The sequence below is a fragment of the Dermacentor andersoni genome, chromosome 2 (assembly GCF_023375885.2).
Source record: "Dermacentor andersoni chromosome 2, qqDerAnde1_hic_scaffold, whole genome shotgun sequence".
Taxonomy (NCBI): Eukaryota; Metazoa; Arthropoda; class Arachnida; order Ixodida; family Ixodidae; genus Dermacentor; species Dermacentor andersoni.
This window is the reverse complement of record NC_092815.1, coordinates 250,774,715-250,790,804: the sequence shown is the minus strand read 5'-3', so window position 1 is coordinate 250,790,804 and position 16,090 is coordinate 250,774,715. Positions and strand designations below refer to the sequence as shown.

At 52.3% G+C, this 16,090-nt stretch overlaps 1 long non-coding RNA gene across 1 annotated transcript; it reads right to left on the bottom strand.

Moving 5' to 3' along the window:
- Positions 1 to 415: 415 nt before the first annotated feature.
- Positions 416 to 7,044, bottom strand: LOC140216031 (uncharacterized). The gene is made up of 2 exons (XR_011892679.1): positions 6,243 to 7,044; positions 416 to 542 (listed from the first exon to the last, which is right to left on the bottom strand). It is a non-coding gene; the product is annotated as an uncharacterized lncRNA (long non-coding RNA).
- Positions 7,045 to 16,090: the final 9,046 nt, after the last annotated feature.

Here is a 16,090-nt window from a genome sequence, read left to right as displayed (position 1 = left end):
TTCCTTGCCATGACGGATCATAGCCTCCTTTATTTTTGAAAAATAGAGGAGGCTATGGACGGATTGACCAGTTCAAGTTGTCAGCTTGGCAGTAACTGTCATAGGAATCACTGTAATAAACACAATTCCACGATCGGATTGTTTACTTTCATTTTTTGTTGTATAACACTGAGGACTACATAGAACTTTATTTTGTATATGTGAGAGAAGTATGTGGATATCACGAGCTTAAGCCAATGTGCGATACACAGACAAAGCAGCTGCTACAACATGAACTGCATTGAGGGCCACACAACACATACGTAATTAAAGGCGCAAAATATAGGGGGAAGCTTCAAAATACGCTCTGTAGCACTGCAAAGTATAACATATATTGTATGTGTACAATAAATGTTCAAAAAACAATGCATCAATGTCCCATTTGCTTTCAAGTTTATTATCAAGTTCAAGTTTACTGAAGTTTATTATGAGCATATGTATGTACAACAGGAATCTACTGACACACCCGCAGTCAAGGTGGCTGTTCGAGGTATGCTGGCTGCCTCGGTGTAAGAAAAAGAAATTGGGTGAATGTCGACACCAGTGCCACTGCTTCTTGCCTCTGACCTGCACGTGCCTCCACGGTGGTGGTGGTGGTGAAAAACGTTTATTGATGAGAAGGCCAAAAGTAAAAACAAATTAAAAAATTAAAAAGCAGCGTTGTGGGCGGCCTTCAGGCTGCCGGTTGTGGCGTCCAGGCCATGCCTAGTCGCGACGTCCTCCGCCCAGTTCACCAGCCGGAGTTGGATATCCGGCTCGGTGCTGGACAAAGCAGCCTCCCACTGCTGCGGATTGCTTAGGCGCCAAGAGGCAGGGGGCAAGTGTGCCGGACAGGAGAATAGGACGTGAACGTAATCGGCGCTGGAGCCGTCACATAAGCGGCAAGCCGTCGAGTGCGTCCCGGGGTGGAAGAGGGCAAGACGTCCGGGAGTAAGATAGGTATGGGCCTGAAGGTGGCGCCATAAGTGTTGATGGGGCTGGGAAAGGGATTGGTGCGGAGGGGGGCAGGTGAGACGAGAGAGGCGATAGTGCTGCGTGATATCGCGGTACGTGAGGAGCGCGTCGCGCGTATCCATTCCCGGCGGGGACGAGCTTGCTCGGTCAGTCGAATCTCGAGCGATGGAATTGGCCGCCTCGTTACCAGGATGGGCCGCGTGAGCGGGCACCCAGATGATTTGGATGGGGCGAGAGGGAACGGTATCGGAACGCAAGATTCCGATGGCCGGGTGTGCCACCCGTCCAACCGCGTAGTTGTAGACCGCAGGTTTAGAGTCGCTGAAGATGTACTTCGCTGAGGTTTGCGTGATGGCAAGGGCAATAGCTGCCTCGTCGGCCTCGACAGAGGTAGAAGTGTAGACTGAGGCAGTAAGAGTGGGTCGGAGAGAATTGTCAGTGACGGCAAGGGCATGTGCTGGGTAGCGGCGGTACGGGGCAGCATCTATGTAAGCCACGGCACCCTGCCGTTCGTACTGACGCCAGAGCGCGGAGGCTCGCGCTGCTCTACGGGAGGGGCGGTGTTCGGGATGCATATATTTAGGGAGGGGATTAACGGTTAGGAGGGGGAAGACATGGGAAGGGATGGGCAGCAATGTGGAAAGAGGAATAAGAGGGGAGAGATTAAGGGTGAAGAGAAGTGCGCGACCCGGGCGGTTGCGGGAGAGACAGAGGAGCTGGGCCGTGCGATGGGCCTCCGTCAGCTCCGTCAGGGAGTTGTGGACGCCCATCGACAGTAACCGAGCCGTCGACGTAGATGTGGGAAGGGACAGGGCTGACTTATATGCGTGGCGAATGAGGCTGTTGACTTTGTCTTCCTTGGTACGAGAAAGGTAGAGATACGGAAGAGAATAAATGAAGTGGCTGAGAACAAAGGCCTGGACCAGGCGGCGGAGGTCGTGTTCGCGCATGCCGTGGTGGCGGTTTGCAATGCGGAGTATGAGGCGGACAGTGTGGTGTACAGTGTTTGTGAGTCGAGTGATGAGGGTGGTGTGCTTGCCATTGGACTGAATAAAGAGTCCGAGGATGCGGAGGGTAGAGACGAGAGGAATGGATGTGCCGTCAAGGTAGATGGTGAGTGGAGAAGGCGACAGGGGGGCCATCCGCCCAGGCCGAAGGAGCAAAAGCTTCGATTTGGTCGGGGAGCAGCTCAACCCGATGGCCTGGGCGTGAGCTGCTACCGCGTCCACACCTGTCTGTAGAGCGGTCTCCATGTCGCCAAGATTGCCGGTGGTCACCCAGAGGGTGATGTCATCAGCGTAGAAAGCATGAGACAGAGCTGGGATAGCTTGTAAAGCACGTGCCAGCGGGAAGAGTGTGATGTTGAACAGAAGAGGGGACAAGACAGAGCCTTGGGGGGTACCCTTGTTGCCAAGGGAGAAGGAAGGAGAAGAAAGTGGGCCGTATGAGATTTCGGCTGTGCGGTGGGCGAGGAACGCAGTGACGTAAGCATGGACACGGGGTCCGACATGGAGGGAGGAGAGAGCGTCCAGAATGGCGGTGTGGTGTACATTGTCGAATGCTTTAGTAAGGTCCAGCGCCAGGATACCTCGAGTGCTTTTGTGGTGGGAGGGGTGTAGGACATCCTCGGAAAGTTGGAGCATGACATCCTGGGTGGACAGCTGGGGACGAAAACCGAACATGAAGTCCGGATAAAAGTCATGATCATTCAGATAGGTCTGGAGGCGGGCCAGGATGACATGCTCAAGCAGCTTGCCGAGACAGGAGGTGAGAGAGATGGGGCGGAGGTGTTCGAGGGCAATAGGTTTGCCGGGTTTGGGGATGAATGAGACACGTGCATGGGTCCAGGAGGATGGAAGAGTGCCAGCCTGCCAATGTGTATTGAGATCAGTAAGGGCTTCGAGGGAGGGGGTGTCTAGGTTGCGGAGTACCTTGTTAGTGATGCGGTCCGCCCCCGGGGCCGAGGTGGTGCGGAGTGTGAGTAGCGCCGCACGAACCTCGCCCACGGAGATGTCTGCCTCAAGGTCAGGGTTTAGGGAGCCGGAGTAGGTGGGAAGCGGAGTAGGTAGGTCGGTGCAGAGGTAGTGGTCCCGGAGGGCCACCAGGAAGTCAGTATCGGTGAGTGGGGAGGAATGAAGGAGATGGGAGATATCCTTGCGCTGGGAAGCTTTAGTGTGTGTAGGGTCTAGCTGCACCCTGAGAAGCGACCACGTGTCGCGGAGACCCAGGTTGCCTGCCATGCGGTCGCAGGTCTGGCCCCACTGTTGCCTAACGAGAGAGGCACAGTGCTCCTCCATGTCCAACGCGAGTCGGGCCAAACGGAGGCGCAGGCGGCGGTGGTATTTCTGAGCCTGCCACCGGCGGTGGACAGCGTGATAGGCCTCCCAAAGGTGCAGCAGACGGCTGTCTGCCGTAGTGGAGTGTGGTGCTGTAGGGAGTGTGGATGTGGCAGTGTGGACGTCCGCCAAAAGGGTCTCGGTCCAGGCAGAGAGATCGGTAATAGGAGCAGAGGAGGAAGTAGAGAGACGAGTGGAGAGAAAGCGGTCCCAGTCGACTATCTGGGTGAGACGAGTAGAGGCGCGAGCAAGGGAGGGGAGTGGGAAAGTTGTACAGAGGACGTAGTGATCGCTACCGAGGAAGACCCCTGTATTAGTCCAGGTCGGATTGGCGACATTTTTGGCGAGGGTAAGGTCCGGATTGGTGTCTCGTTGAACACTAGATCCGATCCTGGTGGGGCAAGCGAAGTCATTAAGGACCGAAAGGCACTCGTTGTGGATGAAAGTCCAGAGTGAGTGGCCTTTGCGAGTGTTCTGAAGGTAGCCCCAGCTGGTATGTGGGGCATTGAAGTCGCCAAGAACGACCAGGGCATTGCGGCCAGCGCAGGAGAGCGTTCGGCGGAGGACGAGGAGGAGAGGAGCTGAAGGGGCTTTGGGAGGACTGTACACATTGAGAACAAAGAGGCTTGTCTCAGTGCGACGGCGAGGAAGGATTTCAAGGAGGAGATGGGCACAGTCCGAAACGTCCAACTGGTGCTGCACGGCAGCAAGGTTTCGCTGCACCAGTGTGGCAACGTTTGGGTGGGCTTCGGAAGAAGGATGGAAGGAGGTGTAGTCGCGCAGTTTCACGGGAGTTAGGGGTTCCTGGAGTGCTAGGACGGAGGGGAGAGTGTCGGGAGGGATGTTCTGGAGGTGGAGCTGCAGGGTGTTCCGCTTGCTGCGGAACCCCCGACAGTTCCACTGCCAGAAATTAAAGCGCGTGGGGTGTCTGGCCATGATGGATGGCGGAGTCCCCCGACAGAGTTGGGGTAGGTGCCGGGGTGAGTGGGGCAGGGGGCGACAGGCGTGCGACGGTGGCCTCAGTGGCGCTTTGGCGGGTCTCTAAGGCCGCGACCCTGGTGTCTAGGGCGGTAAGGTGGCCACACGGGTGTCGATACTGGCGACGCGCTCCTCAAGTCGCGCAAAGCGGGCCATGACGCGCTTCTCAAACGCCTTCAAGAAGGAGGTTGTTTGGCGAATCACGTCACGCTCGGGCGCGACGGGGTCGGAGGAAGTTGATCGGCGTTTGAGCGGGGGACTGCGGTTGGGAGAGGAGGCGCGCGATGATGCAGCCGAGGATGCCGTATTCATCGGCTCCACAGCTAGCGACGGCGGCTGTGGAGGTGCGGGAGCTGGGGAAGTAGGAGGAGAAGCGGGGGAGGACAGACGCACTAGCGCGGCCTGCAGCTGGCGCGAAAGCTCCTGAATTTGGAGCTGCTGGGCTGCGATAGTGGCCTCGAGGGCCGCGGTTTGGGGGTCCGACGTGGGAGGCTGCGGTTTCCAGCTTACCGGTGATGTGGTGGTGGTGGCGGGGGCGGTGGAGGCCTCGGACCTAGGCAGAGGCAGGAAGGAGACGGAGCGGTGGCGGCTGGCAGACTGGGCACCACGGAAGACAGAGTGGCGGCGGGGACGGGAAGGCCGGGGGGTCTTGAGGATGGGCACGGTGGGTGGCGCTGGTGGGGGAGGCTGGTGCTTGGAGGTGGCCGGGGGCGATGACGGGCCGTTCCGCTCGAACCGGAGCCCGCACGAGCGCGAGCCTGTGACGTGGGCTCCCTTGCACAGGATGCAGCAGGGGACGCAGGCCGGGGGCTCGACTGGCTTGTGGGCTTGGCCGCAGCGGTGACAGAGGGTGGACTTGGGCTTGGTGCAGACATCCGCTCGGTGGCCAGGAGCCCAGCAGTTCGTGCAGGCCTCTGCTCTCGGGCGGAACGGGTGGCAGCGGTAGACCCCGCAGTTGAAGACGATGGTGGAGGGAAGAGTAGAAGTGCCGACGAAGGTGATGAGGATGGATTGGGAGCGCCCCATCTGGCGTGCGTCAGCGATGGCGTAGGGGGTGTTCACATTCATTGACTGGAGGTCTTGGACGATCTCGTCCTGGGTTTGGGAGTCCACTGCGTTGTGTATGATACCGCGGAGGGCGTTGTCGAGTGCGGCCATGTAGGCACGCAGGGGGTAAGATATGGCACCCAGGCGGAGTTCCGAGACTCGGAGGTAGAGGCGAGCGCGCGGCTCAGATGGGGTGCTGACAGTAAGGGAGTTGTTGTACGGATTTATCCGTAAACGGTCGGCGGTGCGTGCGCTGGCGTAGTCGATGGTCGCACGAGTGCAAAGGATTTGGAGCAGGGCTCCATTAGTGGTTGTGCGGAGGTCAAGCCCTCCTCCCGGTCTGTAGACGATCTTGAAGTCCTCCGCTGTGAGGCGAGGTAGGGGAGCGTGACGACGGAAAGTGGTAGTGCAGTCAGTCTTGGATGGTGGCGAGGCAGGCGGTGGCGAGACGACGGGCTGGTGGGCCGCGGCTGCACGGCGTGCTTTCACGGCACGGACCCAGCGTGAGTCAGCTTCAAGCTCGGCAGGGCTGATGGAGGTGTCTGCGACTTGATATTCCATGTCGGCGTGTGAGCTGTGTCGACGTAGGCGGCGAAATCGGGCGGCGTCGACTGCAGGCGTTGCGCGGAACCTGCCTCCGCGGCATCTTTGTGCACAAGTGTGCTGGCGTGGCGAGGCGTAGGAGTCGTCCGAGAGAAAGAGTATCGTTTACATGGAGAAGTGGCTGTTCACATTGCCTGTCGCTTTCCCTCAAATGTTTCCTTGGTGACTAGGGTGACACATCCGCAGTCAAGGTGGCTGTTCGAGGCGTGCTGGCTGCCTAAACGAAAGAAAAAGAACGAAATTAGATGAATGTCGATACCAGTGCTATTGCTTCTTGCCTCTTACCTGCATTTGCCTCCACGGCCTCTTGGCTTGCGGAGTCTGTATGAGGGAGCTGCTGTGGCTAGGCGTAGGCATTGTCTATGCAAAAAGAAAAGGCCATTCAAATGGGGAATTATGGAAATAAATGCAGTTGTTATGTCTGCTTCTTGCATTCTTCTTGCCTAAAAGTTTTCAAACATAGTGTCCAATACACAACAGCACTTTGACTGCGTCTGCTTTTTACCTGCAGATGTTGCTGCGAGATCCTTAGTATGGCTGCGTGCAGCATTGTTACACTTGGTGGAGGCATTTGAAGTGGTAGCCAAAAATATAAAGAATCATCCTTGTCTGCATGAATGCTTTCAATTTCTAAATGCAGTGGTAACTATCACTATTAGTGCAAGGCCCCCCACATCTATGCGGCAAGTGCCGTAGCTCGAAACGGAACTTTTCCTTTAGTGTTTCACAAGGCGTCTGATATGCCCACATTAGATGTGATGTGTTTGTTTTTATTTATCCCAGTGTGGAGAGAGCATCATTAAATTGTTTTTTTATTTTTGCATGTCTTGTTTTTTGGTTTATTTCTGAATTTATCAAGCAGCAGTCTCATGATGCTAAAGTTACTTATGTAATGGCAATCATCTTTTGTTTTGCAGAAAAACAACGCATTTCCACACCCAATGTTTGACAACCGCCCACTCGCATAATTTTGCAGAGTATTCTATCTATATTGACTTGCTTGACCTCCACTAAAGAGTCTTGCATTTTCAAATACGACTCTTTCTTTAAAATCATTCTACACTTCTCATAATTTCTGTACCTTGGGCTTCTGATACTCTGCATTTGCCATTTTTGCTTGTTTCTGACTAGAAATGTCTTCTTTAATTTAGAGTATAAATTTTACCTTTGGGACACACGGAAGGGCTTGCCATTGCAATCTGCATCAAAGGGAAACATGCTTCCTTAAACATTTGCAAAATCCAATTGAAGATTGGTGAATGCAGCTTGCAGTGTGATATGACTGAATGAGCCATAAAAGTAACTCATCTCACTTGGTAAATTAAAGCACATATTAGTGTGATGTACAAGATACGTTACACTAACGTAGTGGGTTCTCTTGCTTATACAGCAAAATAATCGGTGCACGAGAAAAAAATTATTTTTGCATACCCCTTGTACACACTGATTTAAGGAAAATGAGCTGGAGCTGTCCACATGATCTACTTATTTTACCTGCGAGTATGGTCAACAAAAATGTGTCCCAGCTGCTTAGTGGTATTTGAGATTACGTCAGTATTGCATATGTGCCTGTTGTCTAAAATAATTGAATTTTGAAAATCCTCGCAGGGATCTGATGTGCATATCTGCAGTTTATTGATACATGTAAAAGACTCAGCATCAAGTGCAAGTGAACGGTCCTACAGGCCCGGAGTCGATCATGCAAATAGATTCGCTGCACAAATTTGTGACCAGAAAAGATATTCCACATGAAATAGCGTGCAAGGAAATGTTGAAAATATTGCACAGTTAATAAAACGCCTACGCTAATAATATTTGGGTTGATGCACTCGTTATGCAAAACGGAGGTGAGGCGTGCAGACAGGACACAAGAGTAGAGTATTTACAGGCAAACAACACGAGCGCCGCCCACTTCTCTACTCTTGGGTCCTGTCTGCACGCCTCACCTCTGTTTTGCATAATGCATCCTTACCAACTAGCTCAGCTTTCTGTCGTTCTAAGTCTCGATGCACTCGATTTCGTCCGCATTAGGCACTCGCCTCTTGATTACTTCGTGGCACAGAAATACTCAGCATCAGGCTGTTTTTCTGCTGTGGCCTTTGTAGAAGCATGATTGTTCAAAGTGCAACAACTAAACAGATTCTTTGAGTTGCTTGAGCCTTCGCCAGTACAATCCCGGTGCGCTGGTCCGCCTGTCCAGCAATTTCCTACTGAAGGGAAACCTGCAAATAAGAACACCGCTCCACATGTAGAAAAATGCTCTACTGTGACGCTTCTCAAACGATTGTGATGCACCACAAGAGCTGCCTACTCGCGTGATATTCTCAACAAGGAGATACATTCGTTTACTTACATGTGAAGGTGTATGCCAGAGTACTTCGGGGCTTCGGTGGCACATAAGGTACTAGTGTACCATAGCGTCCGATGTCGACGCGCAATCGCATATCAAACCTAAACTGTACGAAACTACTACGCATCCAAAAAACAGATTCGAAACCGAAATTCGCGTCATCCATTATTGCATGAATGCGTACATCCTAATTTACATAAGTCACGGACTTAGCGTTCGCTTTCTGTAAACTTGATATTAACGTACCACCTTCATAAAGCCATCAGGTATGCGTTTTTAGATGACAAAGCATAAGGTGACCTGTACTTGTTTTCAGCCCTTTCAATAGTAATTGCGCTGGCCACATTGACCAGTAGCAACAGGGCGGCGCCCTAGAGGTTCCCACTTTTCCGGCCCAGCTTTTCCTCTAGAGTTGTTTTACTAACTCTATGTGTGGCATGCATGGGAATGCCGGTATATTGTGGATTCGGATTGGCATCGTTCTCGTAGAGACAGGACACCTTGAAGATTGGCCAGGGACCACTCAAGCTGCCAAAAAGCAGCTTTTACCTTGGCCCCCTCCATTTGCTTGTAAATGGGCACAAATAAAATGAAATGAAATGAAGATGCGCTTGGCAAGTACCGTTGCGTCTGTCACAATGATTCATTTTGTACTAGAACAGCACATGAAAAGCTGTTTTTAGCTTTATTATTACGCGAAAACATGTTTTGTTTAACTATGAGAACTTGTTATTGTGTGTACGACTACATGTTACGTAAAAAGTATCAGCGGGCCGCTAAAGTTGGAGGACAGACGATAACGTACGCGCTCTCTTTGAAACAGTTGGTCGTCTGTTCTTGCTTTTCTTCGCTTGGTCATGCATCGTGGGTGAGTAAAGATGTAATATGCGTGAATGGAAACATTTTATGAAGATTTTACTTTGAGAACGCGTTATTTGTGTAGCCATATCCACGTTTTAGACGAAGCCTCTTCATTCCCATGACGGCACGGTGCCCCCTTAAGAAACTCCCATAGACGGTGGCGCCAGATTACCCTCTAGGTGTTATAGTGAGAAACTCTATGGCTCACCTAGTGAGCTTCCTCCACCTGAACATCGCCCCCGAGGGCTCCGTGATCACTGCGCATGCGTGAGCTGAGAGAAGGTGAGAAAGGAGGGCAACTCTTTTTCGCAGGATGTGACGTCACATTGTTGCTTGTTCTTACTTTTTTGAAAGAGCTACTCTCGAACGTAGATTAGCCATTGCCGTCGTGTCGGCTGCAAGACGTTCTGCGAGCGCTTTTGGGCGTGTCGAAAGCGTGTAACGTGCGCGATATTCGTGCGAGCGCAGTTTGACTTGAGCAATCGTGGGCTTGGACTCCGTGACATTTGCTTTCGTCATATGCGAGTTGGGGCCTTGCCGACAGGTAAACCGCCGCTGTACTTAGGTGAATACCTTCTTTTTCGTGGTCCTGAAATAAATGGCGCGTCGCTGCGAAGGCGACTTCAATCGAGTGTGGTAATTGCTGCGCATTACGGGCTACTTAATTGCACAATATGTGCTGCATTGTCGGTGAAGATAGAGAAAACTTATCCTGCGAGCCTTACTTCCGTCAGTGAGTCGGTTGCATGTTTCGCTCTTATCCAGTGCACATTTCTTGATATCCACTAACGATCTGCTTCAAATATCGACGAAGTGTCTATTCATCGTGCAGATCTTTCTTTTTTATTCACACAACTGGCTATGGGCAGCAGGGTTACGGCCGTGAGCTTTCCTTTCGAGCAAACCTTTTCAAATTGAAGTTTTCGCTCATGTTCGCGAGATAGCAGATTGAAGTGTTACACTCGCCGCTGTATTTTTCGATTCCGTGTGGCCTAGATTTAAGCTGCCTCAGGCTGTATTAACGTGCACAGAGGCTTTTAGAAAAATAGTTGTCCCCTGAGAAATCAATGCAGTGTGCCAGTTCTTTTGGAATGGTGCTACTTGTGAAATTATTTATATTTCCCCTAGTCATGCTCAACTACAATTACTGGTCAGATGCTTGAACTTCTGAAGTATTTGCAAAGTTGCCCTTCCAACTCAGCATTGTACCCGACGCTTCTCGGAAGTGTGGTATTTCCCCCTGCAGCGCTGCCATGAGTTCAAGTTAAAATTTTGCCCGCCGACTGTCTATCCGTGTACCACCATGAGTGTGGTATTTCCCCCTGCAGCGCTGCCATGAGTTCAAGTTAAAATTTTGCCCGCCGACTGTCTATCCGTGTGCCACTAGAAAGCACAAAGAATTAATTTCTCAATTGTCGCAACAACTTTTTCATTCCATCTTCAAGAAATATGTTTACTTCTTTTCCTGGTCATTGTGGACTTGCACATATTGAAGTTTTGGATAGTTTGGCAAAAGCATTGCATAGTGGGCTTGTATGTTCTTTTTGTATTTAGTGCATTGCCCTTCTGACTGGCCAAATTCTTTAGACACCAACAGTACTGCATTACAAATATTTCACTTTCTTGGAATGTCTGTTCCATGTGGCCTCATAACAGTACACGGTTGAATTTGGCACATGCACCTTCATATTGTTACGTGTGGAAAGAAACAGACGAAAGATGCTATTTACACGCTATTTACACTGGAGCCAGGCAGCCAGGCTGACACTCGCTCGTGCCAAGGGCACCGACCAACTTCTTCGTCGTTCTCGCGGTGGCTCGTCTCTTGAGCATCGCTCGATGATATCGTAATATTACCCTCCGGCGGCAAAAGCACCGTCACGGTGCTGTTAAATATCCAAGGTGCATGGAGAGTTGTAGGGCTTGAGTCGGGCAACGTGGACAATGTCACTGGTTGTCAAAGAGGAGGACGTAGTGGGCGTGGCTAGAACGATTTCATAGGTGACATCGGTCACTTTGCGTATCACGCGATATGGGCCTGTGTAACAGGAAAGCAGTTTTTCACAAAGGCCGACTTTACGCGATGGTGACCAAAGCAACACGAGGGCGCCGGGCACAAAATGGACATCATGGTGACGAAGGTCGTAGCATTGTTTCTGCTTGTCTTGACACACTTGTAGACGAGCACGCGCAAGTTGGCGAGCATGGTCAGTATGGGCGATTGTATCACGGGCATAATCTCTAGTTGAAGCTGTGGCGGACGGAAGGACAGTGTCCAGTGGCAGCGTCGGTTCGCGGCCATACAAGAGGTAAAACGGGGAAAAGCCAGCAGTTTCGAGACGGGAAGAGTTGTATGCAAAGGTAATGCAAGGTAGAGCCAGGTCCCAGTCACGGTGGTCATCTGAAACGTATTTGGAAAACATGTCTGTAAGGGTGCGGTTCAAACGCACAGTGAGGCCGTTCGTTTGAAGGTGGTAGGAGGTGGTAAATTTATGCTGTATTGAACAGGCACGCATGATGTCGTCAATGACTTTGGCCAAGAAGGTGCGGCCGCGGTCTGTAAGCAATTGACGCGGAGCAACATGCATCAAAATGATATCATGTAGGAGGAAGTCCGCAACATCAGTTGCGCAACTGGTCGGAAGAGCACGGGTTACGGCGTAGCGGGTCGCGTAGTCCGCCGCGACTGCAACGCACTTGTCTCCTGATGTAGATTCCGGAAATGGGCCGAGAAGGTCCAAGCCGACACGATGGAAGGGCTCGGTAGCGATATCGAGTGGCTGTAGGTAACCAGCGGGGAGCTGGGAAGGCTTCTTGCGTCGTTGGCAAAGTTCACAAGCAGCGACGTAACGTCGTGCGGAACGGGCAAGGCCCGGCCAGAAAATACGGCGACGTACATGGTCATAGGTTCGAGATACGCCGAGGTGTCCTGCCGTTGGTGCGTCATGAAGCTCTTCTAGAACGGTGGAGTGGAGGTGTTTAGGTATTACAAGCAGGAACTCAGAGCCGTCCGGATGAAGGTTACGACGGTACAGAGTACCGTCGCGGAGGACGAAGAGGCGTAGAGCAGCATCGGCCGGAGAATGTTCAAAACGGTCGATGAGTGCTCTGATGTAGGCGTCAGGGCGTTGCTCGTTGGCGAAATGAAGCAGCTGGGATACAGAGAATACGCAAGAAGCACTGGCAGTATTAGAGGAGTCAGAGTCGTCAACCGGGTAACGCGACAAACTGTCAGCGTCTTGGTGCAGGCGGCCAGACTTGTACACCACGTAATATGAAAATTCCTGTAGCCTCAAAGCCCATCGACCAAGCCGGCCTGTAGGATCTTTTAGCTATGTGAGCCAGCAGAGAGCATGATGGTCAGTGACTACGGAAAAAGGGCGACCGTAAAGGTAAGGACGGAACTTCGCAACCGCCCAGATAACAGCAAGGCATTCGCGTTCCGTAATGGAATAGTTGCGCTCCGATGGTGCTAGGAGGCGGCTCGCATAAGCAATAACGCGATCCTTGCCACGCTGATGCTGGGCTCAGCGGCACCTACGCGGTGACCGCTGGTCTCTGTACGTAATTTTGTAGGGGCATCAGGGTCGAGGTGGGCGAGAATGCGTGGTGAGGTTAGAAGAGTGACGAGACGAGAGAAGGCGGCGGCTTCTGCAGTACCCCACGAGAATTGTACGCCTTTCTTCAAAAGATTAGTTAGGGGCCTAGCAATTGTCGCAAAATATCGAACAAAACGGCGGAAGTACGAGCACAGCCCTACAAAACTTCGAACGTCTGCGGCTGTCTTCGGAACCGGAAACTCTCGGACAGCGCGAGTTTTGTCGGAATCAGGCTGTACTCCGGAAGCGTCAACGAGATGGCCCAGAAGAGTAATTTGTCGGTGGCCAAAACGACATTTGGACGAGTTAAGTTGCAGCTTCGCCTTTCGAAATACATCAAGTATAGTTTGAAACCACTTGAAACCTTGGAGCAATGAGTCCATCATACGCTCAAAGGTGGCAGGGGCGTTGCATAATCCAAATGGCATTACTTTAAGTTGGTATAGGCCATCAGGTGTGATGAACGCGGTTTTTTCTCGGTCCATATCGTCAACAGCAATCTGCCAATATCCCGAACGAAGATCAGTAGACGAGAAATAGCTGGAACCGTGCAGGCAGTCAAGGGCGTCGTCTATACGTGGGAGCGGGTAGACGTCCTTCTTAGTAACGTTGTTCAGATGACGGTAGTCTACACAGAAGCGCCACGTGCCGTCCTTCGTCTTCACCAACACCACAGGTGACGCCCAGGGACTCGATGAAGGCTCAATGATGTTTTTATCGAGCATTTTGTTCACTTCATCTTGAATTACTCGGCGTTCCGACGCAGAAACTCGATACGGTCGTCGGTGAATAGGCGCAGCATCGCCAGTAAGAATCCGATGCTTGACCGCGAGCGTCTGGCCTAAAGGGCGATCGTCGAATTCCAAAATATCGTGGTAGGACGATAATACTTCGCAAAGATCTTCAGCCTGCATAGAGGACAGGTCCGTCGCAACCATTTTCTTTATGTTGGGATCGACGCCCGAGGCTGGCGCGAGGGCCATGCTAAGCTCGCGAAAACCATCGGTCGATAACGCTGCCACGCATTGGTCGCCGAGACAATCAATGGTGGCAAGGCAAATACCTTGCGGTAGAATTTGCTTTGCCAATTCAAAGTTACTGACAGGCATGCGAGTGTGGTTCGCAGTAATAGTAAGTATACTGTGAGTCACGGTGACGTCATACTGCATTGGGATGTCGGGCAGAGGAGTGACGAGGTACTGGCCATCAGGAACTGGTGGGAAAGACAACAGTTCAATGTAGGCTATGGACTTTGGCGGCAGGCGAATAAAGCCGGTGGGGCGTAAGCGGCAGTGGGGGGCGTCAGAAGGTTCGGCGAGCATCGGCAACTCAAGGCGAAGGGTACTGGAAGAGCAGTCAATAAGAGCAGAATGGGCGGAGAGAAAATCGAGGCCGAGAATGGGGTCGTGGGGGCAATGAGCAATTACGGTGAAGAGGACAGGAGTGTGGCGGCCGGCGATGCTGACACGAGCCGTACACATGCCGATGATAGGCACAGTACCGCCATCCGCAATGCGGACGACGCGAGCCGACGCTGGGGTGAGGAGCTTGTTCAGTCGTCGTCGGAAGGCAGCACTCATAATAGAAAGATGTGCTCCTGTATCGATGAGTGCCGTGACTGGATAGCCGTCAACGTCGACGTCCAGAAGGTTTCGGTTAGTAGGTAACGTGAGCAGAGGATTTGAGGGCAGGGTCGACAACGCAGCTTCACCCCCAGAAGCTGCAGTGCCTTGTTTTCCGGCCGGGTCCAGGAGGCAATAGGCGGCGAAGAAAAACGGCGGGGTTGGGGCGAACGAGACTGGTGGCGTCGAGGTGAGGGCGAGCGGCTGTAGCGAAGGTTCGGAGTAGGGGCATCAGCGGTAGTGGGTTCATGGCGGGTGGTATAGGGTACAGAAGGTCCAAAGGTGCGGGAAGAAGTGGCGGTGTATGTCCGAGGAGGTGGTGTCCATCGGTTGCGGCAGTGACGGGCGACGTGGCCGATGCGACAGCAGTGGAAGCCGTTCGGTCTGTCATCAGGGGTACGCAATTCGGACGGGTTGCGGCGAGATGTGGCAGAAAAGGACTGCAGGGGACGAGGAGGATCGCTAGATAACTGGGGAACACTGGGTCGAGACGTGGAACACACGGTGTTCAGACCCATGTTTTCAAATTCCGGTCTGACGACGGCCAGAATCATCGCCATGGTGGTTGCTGGCGGATCGGGAGGCGTCGTGGAGAAGGCTGGCGAACAGGCGGCCTTGAGTTCACGGCGAACAATACGGGTGACGTCGTCACAGGTGGTGGTCTGACGCGGTCGACCCTCTCATGTCGACGTAGCAGCAGTATTGGCTAACCGCACAATGTGGTGTGAGATACTGCGGCTCTTAGCCTGTTCAAGGCGACGGCATTCTTTTATAATGGCGTCGACAGTCGAGACGTTGCCGAAAACAAGCAAATTGAAAGCGCCGTCGGCGAAGCCTTTTAGCACCCGTGCCACTTTATCTGCTTCGGACATATTATCTTCAGCTTTACGGCATAGAGCCAAGACGTCGGGGATGTAGGAAATGTATGGCTCTGTAGATGACTGAACCCGAGACGCAAGAGCCTTTCTCGCGGCAGCCTTGCGCGCAATGGGGTCGCCGAACAGTTCCCGTAGCTTTTCTGTGAACTGTTCAGTGTGTGGCGCTGTAGAGACTATAGAACATGTGCTCGTGGTGTGCCCTGAGTATGCGCGCGAAAGACTGACAATGGCAGATACATTGAGACATTTACACAATGGACCACTGTCGGAGGACCTCTTGCTAGGCGCATGGCCACAGAGTCGGCACACGACAGTGACAATGCGTGCACTTTCACGTTTCCATGGTGACACGGGCCTGGACTCACGCCTGTGATACCAGTTGTGTAATATGTCCTTCACCTCGTTCTGCCCATTATCATCCCCCATTGTGACCCTTTTCCTTCCCCTCTTCCCCTTCCCTTACGTAGAGTAGCAGGCCAGATGCTCCATTATCCGGCCGACATCTCTACATTTTCCAATCATTAAAATGCTTCTTCTATTCGATCCCTCGTCCTGGGTATGTGCCATATGTCACAGGCAACAGTCATTGTAGTCTCTCTTCTTGTGGTAAAAGAATCCAAAAGCCTATTTTGTCGCGTATAGAAGTACCGGGCACGCAGCGTTAAAGAAAGGAGATGCGGACAAGGCAGATGACGTTTATTGTTGCGTGGCAAGATACGACTTAAAGGGCGTAAACTTTTCTTATCACTCTTAGAAAAATTTACCCGCTTGGGGCTTATCTTGTCCCAAAACAATAATGGTCATCTGTCTTGACTTCGTTGCC